This window comes from Chiloscyllium punctatum, chromosome 31 (assembly GCF_047496795.1).
Source record: "Chiloscyllium punctatum isolate Juve2018m chromosome 31, sChiPun1.3, whole genome shotgun sequence".
NCBI lineage: Eukaryota > Metazoa > Chordata > Chondrichthyes > Orectolobiformes > Hemiscylliidae > Chiloscyllium > Chiloscyllium punctatum.
In genome coordinates, this window is record NC_092769.1 from 21,824,734 (window position 1) to 21,850,342 (window position 25,609).

The window sequence follows — 25,609 nt, forward strand, 5'->3', positions numbered from 1 at the left end:
CTCTCTCTCTCTTTCTCTTTCCCCTCTACTATACCTCCCTCACTAATAGCACTGGATGGATGAAACATTGTTGACTGACTCCCTCTGGACACGTCACCATTCCCCCCTCCCAACACCTACATCAGCACTAACAGCAGGGTCACTCACTCTCACTCTCACTCCATCTTTCACCGTCTTCTATTCCAGGACAAACAGCTCGGAACAGGATACAAAGAGTGAAGTCCGGTGATGGAGTGCCCGGAATCCATTTCCCCCACCCAACCCCCTTTACCTGTGTGTCTGTATTTGACTCTGTGGGTATCTCTCAGTGGGTGCAGGTCTGACGTCTCTGTGATGTTTAAAATGTCACAATCTCTCCCTCAGCTGGCCTCCACACCCAACTGCAGTGATAGTGGCAGAGGGTGATAAACCTTCCATGATTCAGTCTGGCTGGGAGAGAGGGCTGCAGCTCACAGTACCATCCTAACTGACAGTACTGTCAACACATATACCTTCACCCCCAACCCCCTCAACCCCCGGCCCACACACACACTCACACACAATGCTGGTAGGTGGAGGGTTGTAAATATACTTAGGCCTGTCAGAAAGGAAATACTCGCCTCCGAGTGAACCATTTTGATGAATTGATTTCTCATTGTGTGACTTGCAATGCTTAAAAAATACATGAGAAAGTAGTGAAAAGTCCCAAAAAAGGTCCAGTAATGTTGATAATGACAAAGGAACAATATTGTTTAGTATCAGACAAAACTGCTCTGTGCGCCCAAAGATATTATTTCAAACATCAAATGGTTGTGCAATTCGAGAGTTTCACAGCAAAGGATTTGTTACCTTCTCAGAGTTAAAAACCTGTCATGATTTGGAGATGCCGGTGTTGAACTGGGATGTACAAAGTTAAAAATCACACAACACCAGGTTATAGTCAAACAGGTTTAATTGGAAGCACACTGGCTTTCGGAGCAACGCTCCTTCATCAGGTGAGAGTGGAGGGCTCAATCTTAACACAGAATTTATACAACAAGTTTACAGTGTGATGTAACTGAAATTATACATTGAAAAATTGATTGTCTGTTAATTCTTTCATCTGTTAGAATACAGTGATAGTTTCACTTCTTTCATGTGTAAATCACAAAACCTTTTTTACAAAGTTGCACTGTCGGGTTAGCTGTTAATAATGGAGATAGCTAGACAATATGTTGAAGGTGTTGGCCCCCTGTGTTCAGTGTCTATGCCGTACTGTTTAGATTCATTCTAATCTAAAACGTGAGATTCATGCAGTTTTTCAGCTCAGAGTTCTACATGAATCCATGCAGTTTTTGAGAAAAGTACAAAGTAACCCTGAAAGTGCAAATTCACCCGACAAAATATATGTGTGCATGTGGGTCTTTGTCTGTCTGTGTGCGTCAGTCTGGGTTAGGGGTTGTGAGTGTGAGAAAGTGTATGTGTGTGTGTGGGTGTGTGTAGTGAGTGCAGAGTGTCTTATGTCTGTGAGGGGGTGCATGTGTGAGTGTGGGAGTGTGTGTGTCTGTAAGGGTGTGTGTGGGTGTCTGTGTGCGCGTCTGTGTGTACCTGTGTCCATGTGTATGTGAGTGTGCGTGTGTGAGAGTATCCTTGTGTGTGTGTGTGTGTGTGTGTGTGTATAGTGCAATAGTTGTCACCTATAATGTGACATGAGCCCAAGGTAAAGTTGAGTCCCTCCCTATGGGTACCGAACTTAGCTATCAGCCTCTGCTTGGCCACATTTCTCTGCTGCCTGTCCTGAAGCCCACCTTGGAGGATGGTCACCCGAACGTCCGAGGCTGAATGTCCTGGACCACTGAAGTGTTCCCCAACTGGGTGGGAACCCTCCTGTCTGTTAATTGTTGTGCAGTGCCCAGTCATCCGTTGTTGTAGCCTTTGCTCGGTTTCCCCAATGTACCATGACTCAGGGCATCCTTGCCTGCAACATATAAGATAGACAACGTTGGCTGAGTCACATGAGCACCTGCCATGTACAAGGTCGGAGGTGACCCCACGTGTAATGGTGGTATCTGCGTCCACAATCTGACACGTCTTGCAGCATCCACCGTGACAGGGTTGTATGGAGTTGTTCTGAGAGCCAGGCAATTTGGTACGAACAACGATCTGTTTGAGGTTTGGCGGTTGTTTAAAGGCAAGTGGTGGAGGTGTGTGGAAGGTCTTGGTGAGGTGCTCATCCTCATTGATAATGTGTTGCAGGTCACGAAGAACATGCCGTATTTTTTCAGCTCCTGGGAAGTACTGAACAACGAAGGGTACACTGTTAGTTGCAGCATGTGTCTGTCTCCTGAGGAGATCATAACGTTTCCTTGCTGTGGCACGTTGGAACTGGCGGTCGATGAGTCTGACAGGGTACTCTTCGTTGTTCAGTACTTCCCAGGAGCTGAAAAATTACGACATGTTCTTCGTGACCTGCAACACATTATCAATGAGGATGAGCACCTCACCAAGTCCTTCCACACACCTCCACTACTTGCCTTTAAACAACCGCCAAACCTCAAACAGATCGTTGTTCGTAGCAAATTGCCCAGCTCTCAGGACAACTCCATACAACCCTGTCACAGTGGACGCTGCAAGACGTGTCAGATTGTGGACATAGATACCACTATTACGTGTGGGAAAACCTCACACCTTGTACCTGGCAGGTGCTCAGGTGACTCAGCCAACGTTGTCTATCTTATACATTGCAGGCAAGGATGCCCGAAGGCATGGTACATTGGGGAAACCGAGCAAAGGCTACGACAACGGATGAATGGGCACCGCACAACAATCAACAGACAGGAGTGTTCCCTCCCGGTTGGGGAACACTTCAGTGGTCCAGGACATTCATCCTCGGGCTTTCGGGTGACCATCCTCCAAGTTGGGCTTCAGGACAGGCAGCAGAGAAAAGTGTACGAGCAGAGGCTGATAGCTAAGTTCGGTACTCATAGGGAGGGCCTCAACCGGGACCTTGGGTTCATGTCACATTATAGGTGACCACTATTGCACTATACACACACACACACACACACACACACACACACACACACACAGTTACAGATACTCCCACACACACACACACATACACACAGGCGCGCACACAGACACCCACACACACCCTTACAGACACACACACTCCCACACTCACACATGCACCCCCTCACAGACTTAAGACACTCTGCACTCACTACACACACACATACACTTTCTCACACTCACAACCCTCAACCCAGACAGACAGACACACACAGACAGACAAAGACCTACAGGCATGCATATATTTTGTGGAGTGAATTTGTACTTGCAGGGTTACATTGTACGTTGCTCAAAAACTGCATGCATTCATGTAGAACTCTGAGCTCAAAAACTGCATGAATTTATGTAAAGCTCTGTTATCTCACGTGTTAGATTAGAATGAATCTAAACGGTACGGCATAGACAGAGAACACAAGGGGCCAACACCTTCAACATATTGTCTAGCTATCACCCTTGTTAACAGCTAACCTAAGAATGCAACTTTGTAAAAAAGGTTTTGTGATTTACACACGAATGAAGTGAAACTACCACTGTATTCTAACAGATGAAAGGATTAACAGACAATCAATTTTTCAATGTATAATTCAGTTACATCACACGGTAAACTTTTGCTATACATCTGTGTTAAGATTGAGCCCTCCACTATCACCTGATGAAGGAGCGTTGCTCCGAAAGCGAGTGTTCTTCCAATTAAACCTATTGGACTATAACCTGGTGTTGTTTGACTTTTAACTTTAAAAAACTGTGCCACTGATGCAGTGGTGTGGGGAGGCCAGCAGAGGGTAGTATTGTATGAATCTAATCATAAAACTCACTGGCTTGCACTGGTGCCTCACAGTGCCACACACCCGGGCTCGAGTCCACCCTGTGGTGACAGTCTGTGTGGAGCTTCACATTCTCGCTCTGTCTGCATGGGTTTCCACTGGGTGCTCTGATTTCCACCCACATTCCACCAATGTGAATGTTATGTGAATCGGACATGCTAAATTGTCCATAGAGCCCAGGGATGTATAGGTTAGGGGCATTAGTCAGGGGTCAACGTCGGATATCATTGTAACTGGTCTGGGTGGGTTACTCGTCGAAGGGCCAGTGTGTACCTCTTGGATCGAATGGTATGTTTCCACACTGTAGTGATTATATGAACTCTATCATGAAAAACAGGGACAGACAGAGAGAGAGGAGGAGGGAGACTTTGATTCCAATTTCAATCTATTTACTTCAAAACAACATTGAACAGCGATGCAGACAGAGGTATGTACAAACTAAGATACTGACAAGAAGACACATAACACATGCGCACAGAGATATGCACGTAGATATGGACATTTACACATGAACATATCCCAACATCACGGTACGCATGTCTCTAATACAGAGAAATAATAACTTTTTTTAATATCAAGTTATCAATGGTCAGTTGGAGAAGACAGGAGAATGGGATTCAGAAATAATTTAGCCGCAATCAAATGTCATGGCAGACTAGATGGGCTGAATGCCCTAATTCTACTCCAGGGTTCATTGCTCATATGATCTTGTGGTGCCTGGAATTATCTTTCAGCATGTTCAGTGGAGGCTGAATGGGGTAAGTATTTGATTTAGGAGAGTTATTGGGAATGTGGACCGGTGTGAGGGGCTGAGTGGTTGATATCTGTTTCTAACTGTCGACTCCTTATATTTCAAAAGAGTGGTGATTGGTTTGAAGGGAACACATTTTGAGAATAAGGACTTTCCCATTTCTGCCTGAGACAGGGATGATCGTTTCTCTTTAGGGTTGTTTGATCTGTATACTCATGGCCAAGGAGCAGTGAAGACTGGGTTACTGAAAACACACAAAGTGGAGTTCCATCGATCTTTGAAGAACAAGAGAATCCATGTTTATTGGAAACAGACAGAGGGGGATGTTTAGTTACAATCACATCAACAATGCACACCCCATTATGAATGGTGCAGCAGGTGAGAGGGGCTGAATGGCCAGCTGTGGACCTAACCCATGTATTGTTCTCTCAAGCAATCGGTAATGTTACAGAGGTAAAGGAAGATTCCATTCAGCCAGTCAGCATCGTTATAATGAGACAGGAGGAGACCATTCTGTCCTCTAAGAATTTATGCAGGAATAGATTGATGTCATTCAGCCCGCTAAGTACATTTCACAGCATAAATGATGCCATCCAACCTTTCCAGCCTGCTGCCCAGCAACAGGGAAAACCCGGCTCGCTATCAGGGAATAAAGATTTGGGATAAATGTTTATTTTCAGGTTGAAAAGTTGTAACTTGATGAAGTGCCTCAGGGATCAATGTGAGATTATCAACTACTTGCAATCTATACCAATGATTTGGATGAGGGGACTGATTGGAGTGGAGCTCAGTTAGCTCATTCACCAAGATAGTAATTTATCTTGACATGGAGACTCTGCAATGGGAAACAGACAGGGGAAGTTAGTGAGCAACTCTTTGGCAGAAAATAGTAAAATGTGGGGTAAAGGAAATCAGTGCTGTGTTGAACAGGAAAAATACCAGTAACCTATTTAAATGGAGAAACATCGATGAACTCATTGGTACAGAGGGATTTGTATGTCCCGGTAGATGAGCCATATAAACCTAGTCAGCAGATTCAGCAAGTGATTAGGAAAGTGTATCAAATGATGCTTTTCATGCAAACGTTATTGGGTATAATCATTGGGATGTTTTACTGCGTCTGTACATGACAATGCTGAGAATACATCAGATATCTTGTTTGGAGCAACGAACCCCTCAAGTGAAAGAAAAGCATTTAATTGTTTTAGACGATTTCACGGATGTTTCACTTTACTCCTTGCTAGAACGAAGGCCTAATGTCATAGTGTCATAAAGCATAGAAACAGACCCTTCAGTCCAGCTCATCTGCACCAACCAGATATTCCAACTGATGTAGTACCATTTGCCAGCATTAGACCCATAACGATCGCAACCCTTCCTATTCATATACCCATCCATTGTCTCTTAAATGCTGTATTTGTACCAGTCTCCACCACTTTCCCTGCCAGCTCGTTCCATACACGCACTGCCCTCTGCGTAAAATAGTTATCCTTCAGGTACCTTCTTAATCTTTTCCCTCTCAACTTAACTCACTACCCTATGGTTTGGACCCCTACAGCCTTGGAAAATAACCTTGGCTGTTCCCCCATCCATGTCCCTCATGGCCTCTACAACGTCAGAGCACTTCAAGCCTGAGAATGAAAGATGTTCATATTGAACCATATAAGCCCGTGAGGAGAGTGTATTGGGGCGTAGCTAATGGATAAGAGAATAAAACTTAGCATTCAGTTCTAGACAGCAACATATTCATTTTAACACAGGTACTATGAGGATATGAATTTATTGCTAAAAGATTATGCAGGCACATATAAACATACCTTCAAATTATAAATTACAAATCATTCCAAAATGGAGCAGATAACAGGGAGGGAGTCATGCAATCAGGGGAATGTTCAACCAGACCTTATATATGGTGTTCGGGTCACATTATTGCATGTTTCAGATCAGGCAGGGAGAAAATATCACCTGTCGTAGAAGCAAACGGTCATTGCTCTATCTCTACTTGAACTTCTCTGCAGCAACATATGCGAGCTGAATAACGATTAGCCATCTTTAGCACTCTTTGAGGGTTCCTGTTAAGGATTCACTGAAATCTCTCCACTGCCTGCAGAAAAGGGAATTCAGCCAAATCCAACTGTTCCAGGAAGAAAGCCCAGTGCTACCAATTTCTGTGAGGCAGAGTCACTTCAGAGGCAGAATAACAATGGAACATTTTTAATTTTGCTTTGTCATGAAATCAACTGTTATTTGGACAAATTGTGTGTGTATGTGTGTATGTGTGTGTGTGTGTGCGTTTCTGTGTCTGAGATTTATATAAAAATAAATGTTAATGTACATATTGTCAATTTCCAAACTGTATATCATTTTTGTATCCATTATAATTCGAGTAGCTTTGCTTTGGTTTTGGATTACTTATTTTTTGAAATTAAAGAAACCTGTCTGACATGTTCCTAACATTGAACCTGACCCATTATGAGACGGATATCAGTTACCAAATTACACACTTAGTTACACTGATAATTTGTTGTGACATCTCGAGGAGTGGGACTATAAAAAGAAACAATGAACCTCAAACCTCTGTTGGAACAGGAATAAGGAGAAATTCTCACAAGGCCATAGAGTCAGAATTTTCTACCCTATAGGTTTGTGGCACTTTGTGTGTTTGCATTTATTCAAAGATGTGTTAGTTAAATATTTGACTGGAAAGTGACTCAAGGAAAATGAACTGCAGATAGGAACGTGGCACTGAGACTACAATCTGATCAGCCATAATATTAGTGCCTGCGAGGTCAGGGACCCACTCCAGTTGTTCAGTCCTTCTTTGCCCCATTCCATTCAGCCCCTCAATCTGCTACACAGGAGCAGTTGGAGACCACTTGCTCCTACTACTTGGTGCATAGAAACAGAGGAGACCATTCAGCCCTGAATACAGATATGATTTGGTGAGGATTGGAAAACGTTCTTGCGAAAAGAGTGGGTGTTCCTGTGAAACAGTCCCCTCCTCTCTCTTTAGAGAAGTTCCCCGGTTCCATTGATTTGTCATGTTGTAGACCTAGATTCACAGTGATTACAGCCCTCATACTGTACCCAGATATTGCTCACAAAATCCTCTGGTCTCTTTGACTGCAACATTCCTTCACAGGACTTGCAGAAAAATAACAACAATGAAACTTCCAATAACAGAATGCAAGAACATAAGAAGCACGATAGGTCATTCAGCTCCTACAGCCTGCCTTTCCTTTTAATAGGGTCATGGCTGATCTGCTCTAGGACCAACTCCCGCAGTGCCTGGCGTGTCAAACATCCATCCATCCCTGTATTTCAAGTACCTCAGTAATCTATCTCCTCTCTGGAATAGAGACGTGCCGACGGTCACTCCCCCCTGTGAGAAGGAAACACACCGCACACATACACTGTGACTTTTTGACATCAACGAAATATATGAACACCAGGAAAGAATGACTGGCCCTGATAACAAGGCAGTATTTGACTGATGATGGTGTCAAGGAAACTGAAGAAAATGGAACTTTATGGAGATTAGGAGGAATCTCTCCACCGGTTGGAGTGTTTCAGCACAAAGAAGATGGTTGTGGTTCTTGTACATCCACCACCTCAGTCCCGGGAAAACTTGCGTGAGATCCAGACCACAAGCATTCTCATTTTCTCCTCAATGTCTTTCACCCCATCATAAGCTCAGAGGTGGGGAAGGTCAATGAAGATCTCACAATGTTTAGAATAATGTGTCCTCCCTCAGCTCCTGTAGCAGTCTGTATCCATGTGCGGCAAGACCCAGGCAGCATTCAGGCTTGTGCTGTTAAAATGTCGGTAACATTCATGTAAAAGTACTGCTGGACACTGTGCATTACACAGTAAAGGGAAGAGCTCATTCAGCACCTCCATCTCACTTCACAGGAATGTGAGGATGTCATTCAGCCCATCAACATTATTGGATAAGAATAGGGATAGCCCATTCAATCCCTCCTGCCTATTACACAGGAAGAGAAGGAGCCCAGTCAAACACATTGAGCTGCTAAACAGGAACCAGGGTTTGCCCAATCAGGCCCTTGAGCTTCTCCTTTGACACCAGGAGGCGGCCATTCAGCCCCTCAAGCCTCTTGTACAGAAATAGCAGGATGTTATCGACGCCCCAACATGACAAACCAATGAATCAGAGACTGCACAAACAGACTGCTCCATGGTTTTCCTCCTGGCTCCTTTGCTAATGGTACACAATTAATATATCAGCGTGGTTTGATGACAGTGAAGAAGGAAGACAAAATGTTCATTGTGAAGTTTCAAAGAAGCATCTTTCATCTCTGAGAAGGTAGACTGGTGTTCTCCATGGTGGACAGAAGCTATTGGGAATGGTTAACTCTTTCAGAAGTAAGGCATTGTAACTGCTGACAGATTTGTGAACAATGTGACTCTCAGTGCAGGGTCATACACCAACTGAACATTCAGGTGGTGAGAGTTCAGTCAGAGCCTGAAGCTCTCTCTCAACCAACATGGTCGCTCCACAGAGCTACATAAACGTCCAAGAAGCACGTATCATGGGGAAAAATGCAACTTCTCATGCCACCAATGTTTTTAAATGGAATTAATGTGTGTTCATCCATGATCTTCACGTTTCAATGCAGTCAACTCTTATTCTCTAACCTTGCTACAAATTAAGCATTCATTTCCTTCACACTAACTTCATGTTAGCATCATCCCAGAGATTATTGTGATAAAATAGCTTTGCACTGCGCCTGTGACAAGGCGATCATTGATTTATAAAGGAGAGAAAGTCTGTCCACAATAGCCCAAATACTGCCTCAACAACACTCCACAACTCCTACAAATGATTCATTTTGTAATGAAGGCTGACATTTCTATTCCTGTCCTGATTAATGGATGCCCTGCGTGAATTCTGTTCATGGCTTTTGACCAAGGACATCCAGTTCCTTTTTGCCAAAAGCACTTCCCAACCTCTCACCTTCTAATAATTACATGAAAAGGACAGTATGTGTTGTTCACATTCAAATCTACTTGTGTTACAAGTAGCGGTGTTCCAAGCATTGATACATGTGATACCCACTCAGTCGTGGCCTTCAGTCCAAAGGAGGACCCCAGTCTCTGTGTTTTCTCCATCATCCAATTCTCAATGCATGTAGAATATCTCCCACTTACCCAAGGACTGTAACTTTTAACAATCACCTGTGTGCAACTGGGTCAACCTTCTCCTGAAAAATTAAATACACTGTTCCCACTCGTTCTCACTTGTCGATGTGACAACCAATATCCTTCATAAACTCCAGTACCTTTTTCAAAGGTAGTTTTCCTGTGCGGAATCTACGTGGACGCTGCTCAATCATATCATTGTTCTCCAATGATCCAATGATTAATTATAAAAATTGCTCATAGTTTCCTCACTGATGACATTAACCTATCCCGCAGTTGGTTTTCTGTTTAGACCCTCCGTCCTGTTGTAAATATGTGTGGTCGTAATAGCTGCTTTCCAGACTGCAGGATACTTTACAGAATCTCTCGTGCTTTGACCTCCCTCATATAATTAAGGGAAAGGCAGGAAAGAAGTAGGCTATTGATCCATCGTGTCTGCACCAGCTCTGAAAAGAGCTATCCAGCAAGCTCAATTCTCCAACCCTATCTCTGTAGCCCTCTAACTTCATCACTCATCTGGTCCAGCAGCTTACCAACCTTCAACACAATAAGTTTTTTCCAGTACTTCAACTTTACTAATACTAAATTTCCTGAAGTTCCTCGCTTTCACAGTCTACCTGTTCTCTAATATTTCCAAAAAGATTTTCTGTTGCTTTTTCTGTTTGGACAGAACCAATATGTTCACCTGACTGGACAGAGATGGCCTCTCTCACCTCCTGAATACATGAGAGGATGGGACTCTGGCATAATGGATATGTTCCCCATTCCTGCCTGTCAAGTTCTGGAATCAAAATGGTTAATGGACGTTTTGAGTACAGTCCTCTCCCTGGTGTGAGACTGCACAGCTCTGTGATCTCGTCATTGTTGAAATAAACTGGCTTCACTCTTTGTACTTGGGAACGGTATACCATTGGGAAATATTTGTGGAAATCCCAGTCAGGACAGTGCAGTGCCCTGCTCCTCCCTATGCAGTTCCTGCAGACCCAGATACACTATAAAATCTATCCCCATACCTTGCACAGAATAGGAACACCAGGCCCTGTAGTCTCCCTGAATGTAAGCAGCAGCTGACAACACAAATCCAAGAAAACCATCCAGAGAACCTCCACCGACTTTCTAATGGCTGGAGCAAGTCAATATTTACAAATATGGCACACCCACTCAATGTTGAAAATGTCTACGTCTCCTCTGTTTCAATTGCTGGTTGATAAACTGTTACATTTCTGTGCAGTCCCTGAAATATGAATAGTTCTGCTCTCCATGGAAATAGTTGACAATGGAACTGCACACCGCTATTGATGGTGGAGATACTGGGGAGGTGATCATCTAGCGGTATTTTCTCTAGACTATAAATTCTGAGATTTCCACAAATATTTCCCAATGGTTTACCTTTCCCAGGTAATGACCCAAACCCAGACATCAATCCTGCCACAACAGATAGTGGAATTTGAATTCAATAAAATATTTGGAATTGACAATCTAATGAAATATCGATGGTTGTCAAAACTAAGAACATCTGGCTCACTAGTGTATTTCAGGGAAGGAAATTTGCTATCTTCACTGCTCTGGTCTACATGTGATTCCAGATCGTCAGCAGTGGTAGACTCTCAAAAGCTCTTTGTAATGGCCAAGTCTGATATTCAGTTATACACTACAAGGTCTCAAACAAGTGAAACCAGACAGACCTGAGCACTGCCAGTCTACAGCACGTCGAAGTGCTGTGGTTCAGAGTTGCAGTTCCCCAGCAGTTTCTCAAATCAACTCGGAAAGAGAAATAGTTGCTGGCCATGCCAAGAGCACCCATGTCCCATTAATGAAGAAAAGAAGATGACCACACCCAGGATGGAGAGATAGAGGGGACAGAACTCCCCTGACACAGGGACTTGGATATTTATCTACATGGGCATGATACTCAGGAATATGGGAAAAGGTGAAAAGTAAATGAAAATTACTTTCCAATTTATTTCCTTAACAGCTGATCATCCACAGTCCCTTTGTTTATTTTTTTTGAAGTCTCTATTTCTCTAGAAATTCAACACATTCCACCAACAAATATTACACTATTTCCGAGTTGCTTTCATGACTGATGCGTGGTGAGTGGACTCAAAATGCTAATCTGTTTTTCTCTTGACAGAGGCTGTCAAAACTACTCCGTTTCCCCAGCACTCTGTTTCCTTTTGGGTCAGAACCCCAGTATCTTTATTTGTTTTATTTAAACTTTATTTTTGTTATTTTATGGGACATTGCCCCATCGAGTCCACACTGACCCTCTGCAGAGCATTGCACCCATACCCACCTCATACCCCCATTCGTGCATTTCCCACGGCTAATCCGACTCCTACCCTGTCTCTGCTTCTCCCATAGCTAGCTACACATGCCTTGTCTTTCATTTAAACGTGCCCCCCCCCTCCTTGTTTTTGACCCTTTGACGCAAGGGAACAGCTGCTGTCTGTTCTCTCGGCTCATACTTCTCATGCTCTTATACACGTCTGTCAGGTTCAGTTTCCTCCCACAGTGCACACAGGTTCAACAGATTCACCATGCTAAATTACCCATCATGTGCAGCTAGGTGCAGCTAGCTATCGGAGAAATAATGCTGATGCTGTCGTTGGGCGATTCTTGCACTGAGCATGTGAATTAACATGGATTCTTTCAGAGATGTCTGGGCTGTCCTCGGTTGAGTAAGTGCTGATACTCCATGGGATGATGCTGATTTGTAATCTCGCCACTTACTGAGCACAGTTCGATGGAACAAACCAACAAGTCTCATTGGTTGCTGCTTCAGAATATGTCAGAGCTTTCTTGGCTGTCACCACATGAAATCTTGTATTAAGGACAAGGCCCATTGAGTCTGCACCATCCAATGCTAGCTACACAAGACATTAAGAGAGGATTTGTGGTATCTGTTTTGAACTCGACGATGGTTTGTGCCTAGAATGCATTGCCTGAAAGGGTGGATAAGAAAGGAAACCTCACAAACTTTATGAAGCACTTGCATCAGCATTGGATGGTGCAGACTCAATGGGCCTTGTCTTTAATACAAGATTTTATGTGGTGGCAGCCATGAAAGCTCTGACATATTCTGAAGCAGCAACCAATGAGACTTGTTGGTTGAAAGTTTGGGAGAAGATTTGTAGCTCGGGTGCTCGTTGTTGTGGTTCTGTTCACCGAGCGGGGAATTTGTCTTGCAAACGTTTCGTCCCCTGTCTAGGTGACATCCTCAGTGCTTGGGAACCTCCTGGGAAGCGCTTCTGTGCTGTTTCCTCTGGCATTTATAGTGGCCTGTCTCTGCCGTTTCCGGTAGTCAGTTCCAGCTGTCCACTGTAGTGGCCGGTATATTGGGTCCAGGTCGATGTGTTTGTTGATAGAGTCTGTGGATGAGTGTCATTATGGATGGCACTCATCCACAGACTCTATCAACAAACACATCGACTGGACCCAATATACCGGCCACTACAGTGGACAGCTGGAACTGACAACCGGAAGCGGCAGAGACAGGCCACTATAAATGCCGGAGGAAACAGCACAGAAGCGCTTCTCAGGAGGCTCCCAAGCACTGAGGATGTCACCTAGACAGGGGACGAAACGTTTGCAAGACAAATTCCCCACTCGGCGAACAGAACCACAACAAGACTTTTTAGTTTGTTCCATCTAACTGTGCTCAGTAAGTGGTGAGATTACAAACCAGCATCAGCCCATGGAATATCAGTACTTACTCAACCTAGGACAGCCCAGACATCTCTGAAGGCATCCATGTTAATTCACATGCTCAGTGCAAGAATCGCCCAACGACAGCATCAGCCTTATTTCAGCTGTTTGACCCCATTATTTTAAGGACATCAATAACATAAAAACAGACTTTGCTTCATTATTATATCGACTTCTCGTGTAAGGTTGTTATTTCTCTGAAGAATAATAAATTCGTTCTCATATATTTGCATTGACAAAAAGTTCATTTTCCTGCGAGCGGCTTGTGTAACACTCCATCCACCAGCAGAAATATTTACTCCCAGCTAAACCAGTACATAAGATGCACAGCTAGCACTCCCTCTCAACAGCTACTTGGATGGACCAACACCATCTGGACTGGAAGATCTCATCGGCAATTAATGCTGGTCTAGCTCCATTAAAATCCCAAATGAACTAAAAACACAATTTGATTTTCTAATAATTATTAAGCAATGAGGACATCTTATTGATCCACTGAGTTTGTCGCTGTCGTTAATGTTGTCCGATCTATTTCAGTGAAACCATTTCATGCATAAATTGAAAGAACAAAAATGCTCAGATCACAAATACAAGGTAACGCAGCTTTTAAACGCAAAATGCCAGGGAATAGTAGGCTATAGATCTTCAGGAAACTGGAAATAATGTAGTTTGGTGTTTTCTGGCTGGCATAGATGTATTGGGCTGAAAGGCCTGTTTGCATGCTATATGAGTCTAATTGTAGGAAACAGAGAATGAAGTATCACTATTTCCATAGCTTGTGAGCATCAAATAGTGAGGAATACAATCTCCAAGGGCACACAGGATTTGAAGCTATATCATTCTCCCTTCACTATCAAATTGTTAAGAACCCCGTTTCTCTCTTTGTAACATTCCTGTTAGTGTTCCTGCAGCACAAGGACCCCTGGGGTTTATCACCATATTCTGAATAGAAATTAAACACAGGCAACAGAATGCTGGCCTTAGTAATGAAGCACACCTCACAAGAACAACTGAAAGGAAACTGCTGTATTAAAGTTATCCATTCGACCCAATCTGATTTCTAAAGCAGTTTCAAGCAAGGTTTTCCCTTTGCCCTATACTCCTGACCTCTCGACAACATCATGAATCTTTCCTGAGTGCTTTTCAATGCCATTTAAAAGTCACATTTGGAAAGCTGTGCCCAATAATTTGAAAGGAAAAGTCTTCATGTTCATGACAAGCGTGTCATATTTTTTTCAGTATCTAAAGACAATAGAAATGTAAAAACTAGCATCAGGAGTAAGGAATCAAAACAGCTCCGTCATGCGATAAGGTCGTGGATGATCTGATTGTGACGTTGATCACACATTCCTCCTTTGCCCATAAAACGTAGTGCTTCACTCTTAATCAAGAATCTGCCTGCTTCTGCCTTAGGAATATTCAATGACCTATTTTCCATCGCTATCTGAGAAGAGAATTCCACAAAGACACAACACTCTGAGAGGATTACACCCAATCCCCATCTTCTTAACAGAGACATTCTTCAGTTTTATAATCCATCCAATCATGGTAATCTCTCACACAAGCTGAAACATTGTCTCAGAATTCAACTTGAAAGACTACTTGGAATATTCTGTGGTTTAACAAGATCACAAATTGTTTGCCTAAACCCCAGCAGATCCAGGGCCAGTAAGCTCATGATTTCCTCTATGGATAAACGCTCCTCACAAGAGTCAGCTGAATGAATCTTCTTTGGATTGCATTTCATATCATTGTGGCCATCGCTCTCTCAATGTGGTCATACCACTACATTGTAAACCTGTAGAAAATCGTCCCTGCTTTGAAACGTATTCTGTATCAGAAAGTTTCAACATTCATCTTACCTCCCTAGAAATTTGATGTACATGTAAAGTTTTTATTTTGTAATCCAAGTGCCGATTTCTCTGTGCCTCAAGAAAATCTCTCCACTCTGTTTCCATTCAACCCGCCAATATCTTTGAGCACAGACACATTTTACCTACTATGTTTCATACACCAATATTTGGCTGTTCCCTTGACCCACCTTAATCTATTTATAGACTCATATCCTCTTCATATCTTCCTTGTCTAACAGTTTCAACAGGTTGTATTCTTCCCTAATACAGACAGACTATTTGACCAATGTGGTGATATTGTGAAGTAACTTAAAATGAAACATTTTTACTCCATGTCTAAACTATACATTTGAGACAATGCTAAAGTGTTTTGCAGTCCCATCACTCAGTCCCATTACTCAAAACAAAGTCAGATAGTGTGGAATGTGTGTGGGTCGAATTGAGCAAAAGCAAAAGTGAAAACCATAGATGAAGTAATGTACAGGCCTATGAATCATAGTCAGGAGCTGGGATGCATGATACACCAGGAGATATAAAAGATGTGTAGGAAAGGTAAAGTTACAGTGACTGGGGTGATTTCAATATGCAGTTGTACTGGGAAAAGCAGTGGTAGTGGTTTGCAAGGGAAATAATTTGTGGAATGTCTACGAGATTGCTTTTTGGAGCAGCTTATGGTGCAGGCAACGAGGGAATGGGTAATATTCGACTTAGAGTTGTAAAGTGAGGCAGCCTTGATAAGGAAGCTTAAGGTGAAGGCAGTGATCATAATATGATTGAAACTACTCTTCAATTTGAGAAGGAGAAAGTAGAATCGGAGTTAATATTTTAGCTGAATAAAGGCACCTACAAAGACATGACGGATGAGCTGGATAGAATTGACTGGGAGAGGAGTCTAGCAGGAAAGATAGTAGAATAGTAATGGTGGGAGTTTCTCAGAGCAATTTAGGAGTCACAGTAGAGATTCATCCCGAGGTAAAATATGCATGGTACAGGGAGGATGAGGCAACCATGGATGACTGGGGCAGTCATGGCTAGGGTAAAAGCAAAAGACAAAGCAGATATCATGGCAAATGGCAGTGGGAAACCAGAGGATTTGGAGGCTTGCAAAGACAAACAGAGGGCAACAAAATAAGGAATAAGGAGGGAGAAGATTAAATATGGGGGTAAGCTCCCAAGTGATACAAAGATGACTGTCAGGGTTTCTTTAGATATATAAAGGGCAAAAAAGAGAAGCAGAAGTGGATATTGGGCCACTGGTAAATGACGCTGAAGAGATAGTCGTGTAGAACAAATAATAGATAAGACACTGAATAATTATTTCACATCAGATTTCTCGGTGGAAGACATGAATAATATCCCAAAAATTCAAGAGTGAGGAGGCTGAGCTGATTAGGACAAGCCGCTCGAAAAACTATATGGATAAATAAGCTGGATGGAGACATTAATGGTGATCTTCCAGGAATCTCTAGAATCAGGGAGGGACCCAGAAGACGAGAAAATTGCGAACGCGACACCCCATTTTTAAATAAATGGTTTTATTGAAAAAAAATGATTTTTGAATTTTTTTGCAAAATTACAAAAATAGTACAAACCAGTCGTTCAGGTGCCATGTGAGCCCTATGAAGTATCTTCAATTGGATAACCTGAGTTCTGTTACAATATAATAATAAACCCATTATAGAATTTAAAAACAAGCTACTAATCTATTCTACAAACTATCAAAAAATACATTAAGATATCCTGCATTACTAGCATTAAACAAAAGGAGAAAAGAAAATAAATAAGTAAATAAATAACTTTTGTACATATTCAACATAAATTTCTATCAGGTCATAACTGTACCCGTATTTATACGGGATACCTCCTCCCAAACCAGCCAGAACCATCCCCACGGCTATTCAAAGGCCCTGAACCATGTTGCTGCTATATTTTTGTCAATGTAGTTCAAAAAGGGCTACCATGTTCTCTAAAATAATTTAGTTTATTGGTGCACCATATTCATAATGAAGTCAAGGGGGATATAGTCAATGACTATGCTATGCCAATTGAAAGTCCTGGGAGTCCTTCGGATACCCAATTCGATAAAATGTTTTTTCCTCACACAAAAAGAAAGGTTGTTAAATAATTTCCTCCCGTATATATCAAAAGAGAGGAAATTTGGGGAGCCCAAAAGTAGAGACACTGCATCCAACCCAATCTCCGTACCCAAAATCTTTGCCAAGGCATTCGCTACTGTGTCCCAATACCTGCGGATCTTATGGAATGTCTACTGACAATGCCTGAGAGGATCAACTTCTATTTTGCATATAGAACACACTGGTGATGCTCCTGCCTTGAACTTTGCAAGTCGCTCAGGTGCCATGTGAGCCCTATGAAGTATCTTCAATTGGATTGCCTGAGTTCTGTTACAGACAGAGATCTTCCTGGCGTTGTCCCAGTTGTCTTCTCACATCTCTAACGAGATTTCGATCCCCAATTCTTGACTCTAGGTTTGATGTAACTGTTTTGCTCGTGAGGCTTCAATATCTAACCAGATTGATTGTGGTTCACAAGAGACCCAGTCAGCTATATAAGGTAATAGGGCGTTCAATTCGTACCTCCTGTAATTCGGAAAATCCAGCCCACCCTTTACTTGTGGAAGCTGCAGCTTTTCTAATTTAATAAGGGGCTGTCCATGACTCCAAATAAAGGAGTCGAGCCAATCATAAAGCTTACGCAGCGCCTGCCTCGGCAGCATCAAGGGGAGCATTCTCATATTGTATAAAAGGCGAGATAGGATATTGATATTGACCAAAGCTATTCTACCGAGCCAGGATATCGGGAGATCTTCCCAGCGTTGAAGGTCCTATCTTATTTTCTCCAATAAATGCGTATAATTTGCTTTATGTAGCTGACCAAATGCCGGAGTATTAATAATATCGAAGTAAAGAAAACCTCGTAGTTACCACCGAGAGGGGAAGTGAGATCCATCCTGAAAATTGGATATACTGGCAAGACCTGCGAGAGGCATGGCCTCCGATTTCATAAAATTGCTTTTATAACCTGAGAACATACCAAATAAGTTAATCACTTGAATTAAGCGGGGCACAGATTTCAATGGATCATTTAAGAAAAGGAGGACATCATCTGCATAGTGAGTAATTTTGTGCTTATCCGATTCAACCTGTGGAGCCATTATATTAGGGTCGGCTCGTATAGCTTCCACCAGCAGCTCAATCACTAGCGTAAATAATAATGGTGAGAGAGGGCATTCTTAATGACAACTTCTGCCAACGCTAAAGTTATCCAAACTTTACCCATTGGTGATCACCGCTGCTTTGGGATCATTATATAATACTGTAACCCATTTAGTAAAGACCTCTACAACACCAAACTATTCCAGCGCATAAAAGAGGGATGGCCATTCTACCCGATCGAATGCCTTCTCAGCCTCCAGAGAGACAACTAATCCCGGTATCGCTCCCTGCTGGCAGGCTTGTGCCCATGTTTAAGACTTCTAATGTTATTAGTTGATTTGCGACCCTTTATACACCCTGTCTGGTCCTCTTTTATAATGAATGGTAAAACGCTCTCCAGTCTTAATACCAACATTTTTGAGAATATTTTAAAATCCACATTCAAAAATGATGGAGGTCTGTATGAAGAGCAGTCATCTGGGGCCCTTCCTTTCTTAAGAATGACAGAAATATTTACTTCTCTCAGAGATGACGGGAGGCAGCCCTGACTATGTGAATAATTATACCTATTTATAAGTGGCCTGGCCAATTACCCAATAAATTCTTCAGAAAACTCAGCCTGGAATCCGTCTGGTCTGGGCCCTTTGCCACTCTGGAGCTGCCTCACTGCCCCCTGTATATCCTGGGTTGCCAGGAGACATTCAAGGACAACACCCACTCCGAGGTTAGGCCCGGGAGTGCCAGATTCTATTTAAAAAGACTCTCTTTTCTTCATTCTATCCTCTCAGGTCTTTGACGTATCCAATTCGAAATAGAACTTTCTAAAGGCTGCATTGATGATTTTATGATCACATTTCAGGGCACCGGCACTCTTTCTAATAGACATAATGGCTTGGGGAGCCTTTTTCTTTCTGGCAAGGTATGCTAGATACCTGCCAGGCTTGGCAGGTATAATCTCTGGTATAAGGTCTAATGATCTCTGCTTCACAAATAATAGCTCCCTCTTTGCTGTTTGAATAAGTGTGGTATTCAAAGTTGCTCTAAGGGCTGTGATCCGCTGTAGTTTAGTAATGGAGTGTCTATCCACATACGCTGTCTCACCCGCCTTCAGGCGGGCCTCGAGCAGACACTGTTGTTCTCACTTTTGTCTTTTCCGGATCACAGAATATGAGATAATCAAAACTCACACATATGCCTTAGCAGTCTCCCACATCACCGAAGAGTTACCAGCGGTACCTGAGTTGATATCCCAGATGATTTTAAATTCCTGCGAGAAATATTTTATGCACTTACTATCCTTCAATAGGAAAAGGTCCATACGCCAATGTCGGGAAGCTATCTCATCATCACTAGTCTTAACCTCCATATCTACTGCGGCAGGGTCGGAAATATATATATTACATACTTCACAAAATAATATTGAGTTCAAAAGGATCGAGGGGACAGAAACATATTGATTCCGGTATGGCACTTGTATAGGTTAGAATAAAAAGTAAAGTCTCGAGCATCCAGGTGAAGACACGTCGACACATCTACCATCCCCAAATCCCGACTCAGATCTGCCAACTGCCTAGATCGCAAAGATATGCCCACAGAGCTCTTAGATATTCTGTCCATTCCTGGGTCGATGATACAATTATTTTCCTCCCCAATAATTGTGTAGTGCACCCCGAGAGCCATCACCTTGGAAAATGCTTCCATTACAAATTTAATAGTGTGCACTGGGGGGCAATAAAGATTCAAAATCCCAGATTCCTTTCCATGTATGAGTGTATATCTTAATATATGCCGTCCAGAGTCATCTTTTATCTGGCTTAGCATTTGGAAGGGAAGGTACTTCCGAATAAGAATGGCTACTCTCCTACTTTTTCAGCTGAATGATGAAAAGAACACCTGGCCAAAACCACCCTATCGCAGCTTCGAATGCTCCTTATCAAGTAGATGTGTCTCCTATAGAAGGGTTACATCCACCCTTTCTTTTTTAAGACTTGATAATATCTTTTTCCTTTTGATTGATGAGTGGTTCCCTTGACATTCCAGGTGCCCCACTAAACGAATGACTAGCCATGATAGTCCAAGCAAGCCCGAGACCCCCCAGGAGGGAGAACCCCACCCAAAACACATTGAATAAAAACCAAAAATGATTCACAGATAAAAAAAATTCTGTAAATGGCTAAATCAAAACAACTAAGAACTACTCCAAAAAACAAATAACATAAAACATACTTAAAAGGAGACTTTCCCCCTTGTTCACAGGAGGCACTACTACCTTCCAATAATTCCGCCATAACATCTCCCAGCCAGATACATGCCCTCAGCCCAGGCATGACAAATTAGAGTAAATAAATTCCAATATCTTATAAGACAGAAGTTAAAGGTGTGACACACACACTCCTCCCCCCGCCACACCATCAACGAGATAAACTGAGCAAAACAACACAAGATGAAAATACATAAAATTACAAAATTACAATCCCAGCAAGTAATAAGCAACCAACTAAAAAAAAAAATACGCTCAGAAACGTCCCCAAAGCTCACGAGATATAGATAAGAGTCCATAGAAAGGATAAGGAATGATCCACACCCTACACCCCCACCTAGAAAGATGGAGAAGAGAAAGAGGAAGAAAGCAGGAGGAAAAAACAAAAGGAGGGCAACATAAAGTCATTATCCATACGGATCAAGTCACGCAGTCTATTTGAGAGCATCCAATAATTATGTAACTTTTTCTGGTGATCCGAAGTTATACACAGATCCTCAATGACTGCAGCATAGCGTTGCCGGATATCGCACAGATTATTGAATCCCTCAGATGCTTCTTCGCCTCCTCAAATGTCTTCCTCTTGTGGACCACAGCCGGAGAAAAGTCCTGGAACAGCATTATCCTGGAGCTCTTGCACATCTTGGCATGGGGACCCAACCCCAAGTCTATGGAGGCCTCTAGGAGCATTTGTTTTTCCCTGTAATGCTGTAGTTGAACTAGGACTGGGCATGGACGATGGTCCGACCTGGGCCGGCGCACGACAACCCGGTGGGCCCGTTCAGCCCACACCTGGTCCAGCTCTGACTCCAGTTCCAGCAGATGTGGGAGCCATTGCTCCAGGAAATCAATACGCGGGCCTTCCTCCTCCTGTTCAGGAAGGCCAAGCAACTGAATACTTTTCTGACGACCTGGATTTTCGAGGTCGTCAATATGTTCCTATAAGGTAAAGACTCGGTGTTCCAGAGCCCAGACCTGACCCATGGATAACACAACAGTGGTCCTGGAGGCCACGGCCTGTCACTCCGCCCTTCCCAACACGTTGCCCGAGTTTCTCGATCTCTCCATCATGTCTCTGCAGCATGACCGAGACTGACTCCCAATTGGACTGGGTCTCATCAATGGACGCATCAATCTTCTCTCGGAGTTTAGCAAGCTCCGAGATCTGGCTCACCCTTGCAGGTGAGTCCCCAAGATCGGCCGCAGACGTCAGTCTTGCTGTGGAGTGGTGGGGAGGGTTCCCTCCCTGTTGTGAACTGCGAGAGCCTTTACCTTTGGTCATTTTAAAAAGCGTCAAACTGATAAAGTTTGATGTAGAATGGCCAAGGCTGCTGGGTAAAAATTATTTTAAACAATTTAACAGGTGAGGTGAGCGTGGGTAACCCATTTTGCCTGAGTCTTGGGTAGAGCCCTGCAGACTTAGATCTACTGGCGTCGCCGCGATCTTGGATTTCCCTGACACCCTGTTTAAAAGGGGAATAAGGCAAAAGACAGAAAATTACAAATAGATCAGCCTAACCTCGATCGTGGGTATGTTCCTGGAATCCATTGCGAAGGATGAGATTTCTGAATATTTGCCAGTTCCTGGTAAAGTAGGGCGAAGTTAGTATGGTTTCCACCAAGTGGAGACCATGCTAGTGAATCTGGTAGAATTGTTTGAGGATGTAACAAGCAGGTTAGACCAAGGAGAGCCAATGGATACTATCTATCTGGATTCAAGAAGGACATTGACAAGGTGCCTCACAGGAGGCTGCTGAGTAAGATAAGAGACCATGGTGTCAGAGACAACATACTAGTGTGTACAGAAGCTTGTCTGTTTGGCAGAAAGTAGAGAGTGGGAATAAAAAGGTCCTTTTCAGGATTGCAGCGGAAAACAACTGGTGTTCTGCAACGGAACCACAGCTTTTTACTTTGTACATTAATGATCTAGATGAAGGAACTGAGGGCACTCCGGCGAGGTTTGTAGATGATGCAAAGATAGGTAGAGGGACAGGTATCATGGAGATGGCAGGAAGGCTGCAGAAGAATTTAGACAGGTTAAGAGAGTGGGCAAAGAAGTGGCAGATAGAGTACTACTTGGGAAAGTACGAGGTAGACGAGAGATATGGGCTATTTTATAACTGGGGAGAAAATTCAGAAGTCTGAAGCACAAAGAGTTTTACGAGTTACAGTCCAGGATTGAGTTACAGTAAATGTGCAAGTTGAATCAGTAGTTAGGGAGGTGTTGCATCTGCCGCTGACTGTCTTTGAAATCTTATATTCAGCAAAAGAAATGAGTCCAGCCTTAAAAACAATAATATTTATTTATTGAACACAATTAATATTAGAACAATGAATCGTATTATAACAATGGAAAACACTACAAGCTATCTTATGGTTTAACTTAACTTTGGATGATCACATTCCACCCCGTGAGAAGTTGACCGGATTTCACGTGGTGAAGTCTTCTTGCTCTTCTGAGGGTCTTGTAGGTGTCTTCTCTTTCAGTGGTTATTCTCGAGTTACCGCTCCCTGAGGGGTTTTACAGTGATTCTTATCCTTCCAAGTCCTCACGTCTTTTTGGGAGGGTGTGGAGGATCTGTCAATGGAATGATCAGGTTCATTTATCCTGATCAATCAGTCCCAACCTGGGGTTGTCACATTGATGGCCCAAGGGCGAATTTCCATTGTCCCAGTCAGGTTCAACTTCAGGTTGGTATTACAGGGTTTGTAGCTGTCAGGTTTGTTCGCAAACCATCTGTGGGTAGCTGCAGCCTGTTTGGATTCTGCCGCATGTGGATAAACACAGAGACTTTAGTCTAGGCTGGGATCCATTTCCAAGCATGCTTTAATTATTGTTCATTTCTGTAACTCCATGTTAAATTTATTATTGCCCATCCTAAGATTATTCTTTCAGGTGGTCCATCTGGTGAGAAAGGCAAATACAGTGATGGCATTTATTTTGAGAGGACTTGAATATTAAAGCAGCAATGGATTTCTGAGGCTGAGTAAGATTCAGGTTAGACCACATTTGGAGTATTGTGTACCGTTTTGTAGTATTGTGTAACTACCTGGAGCGTGTTCAGAGGAGCTTCATAAGAATGGTCCTAGGAATGAAAAGCTTAACATATGACGTCTCTGGGTCTATACTCGCTAGAGTTTATAAGGGTGAAGGTGGATCTAATTGAACCATACAGAATACTGGTTGCCTGGTCAGAGTAGATGTTGGTAAGATGCTTCCACTGTTAGGAGAGAAAGGACTCAAGGACATAACCTGAGAGTCAAGAGAAGATCTTTTAGAACGGTGTTAAGAGGAATTGTTTTCAGCCTGAGAGTGGTGAGTCTATGGTAAGGATGGCAGTTTGCTTCCCAAAATGAAATTAGTGAACCAGGTGAGTTTTACTTGGCAATCGATTCATAACTACCATCAGTCCCTTAAATCCAGATTTGAAATCAAGCTCCGCCACTTGCTGTGGCAGGATTTGAACTCAGGTCACTCAAACATTATCTGGGTTTATCACATAAGCATTCAGCCATTACACAACGGGGCCACTGACTTGCCCAATCCTCCACAGTGTGACTAACTTGCGCAGTGTGACATGCTCTGTGATTTGCCTTCAAGTTATCCTGGACTACCTTATCAAGATATGGATGATTTTTCCCCGTTGTGCAATTCCTCTTCGGTCTTTAGTATCTCCCTAAAATTTTTGCCAAATTTCTTCAGCTGTCCTGCCTTTGAATGATCTTTTCTCCCCCCAGTCCACCACAGCCAAATCCATCCTTAGGCCAGTATAATTATCATTGCCTAACACTAAAACTCACATGTATGACTCAGTCTTCACTCTTTAAATCTGAATGTGAAACTGCAGCATGTTGTGTTCCTCTTTCCAAGGCAAAGCTCATCCACCAATCGTTCCTTGTTACATAATATCAAATCTAAATTAGCCCATTCTCTGGTTGGTTCCATGACATCCTGCTCTCGAAAATAATCTCTCATACATTCCATGAATCTTTATTCGAGGATAGCCTTGTCAAGTTGATTAATCGAGTCAATTTGCACATTCAAACCATCCATAATAACTGTTGTGCCCTTGTTAAAAGCCCTCACTATTTTCTACTTCAGAAGTACTTTGGGGGGACAGTGGCTGAAAATTACTCTTCCCAAGAGGTTTCTTCTCTTGCCTTTTATTTGCACTGAGACTGATTTCAAATATGTTTTGGCACAAAACACTTTGAAAAGGTCTGAGTTCCCACTTGGACGAGCAAATGTTTATTTTCTTTACACTAACCACATTTCACAGTAAATATCGAGGATTTAAGAGGGCTAAAAGTGGTCATGAGATATCTTTAGCAAACAGGGTTGAGGAAAATCCCAAAAGCTTTTATTCATATATAAGGAGCTAAAGGGTTACTAGAGGAATGTTTTGCCCACACAGGAACAAAGGACGAAAGTTATGCGTGGAGTCAGAGAAAATGGGTTAGATTCTTAATGAGTACTTTGCATCGGTATTCACCAAGGAGAGGGACATGACGCATATTGAGGTTCGGGATAGATCTGTGAGTACTCTGGGTCAGGTCGACATAAAGAGTGAGGAAGTTTTGCATATTCTAAAAGGTTGACAACCCCCCAGGTCTGGGTGGGATCTACTTCACGTTTCTGAGGGATGTGAGTCAGGAAATAACTGGGGCTTTAACATATATCTTTGCAGGATCTTTGCACATGGGGTACGTCCCAGAGGACTGAAGAGTTGCTAATGTTATCCCCTTGTTTAAGAAGGACAGCGGGGATAATGCAGGAACTTGTAGACAGGCAAGCCTGACATCAGTGGTAGGGAAGGTAATGGAGAATATACTGAGGGAGTTGTGTA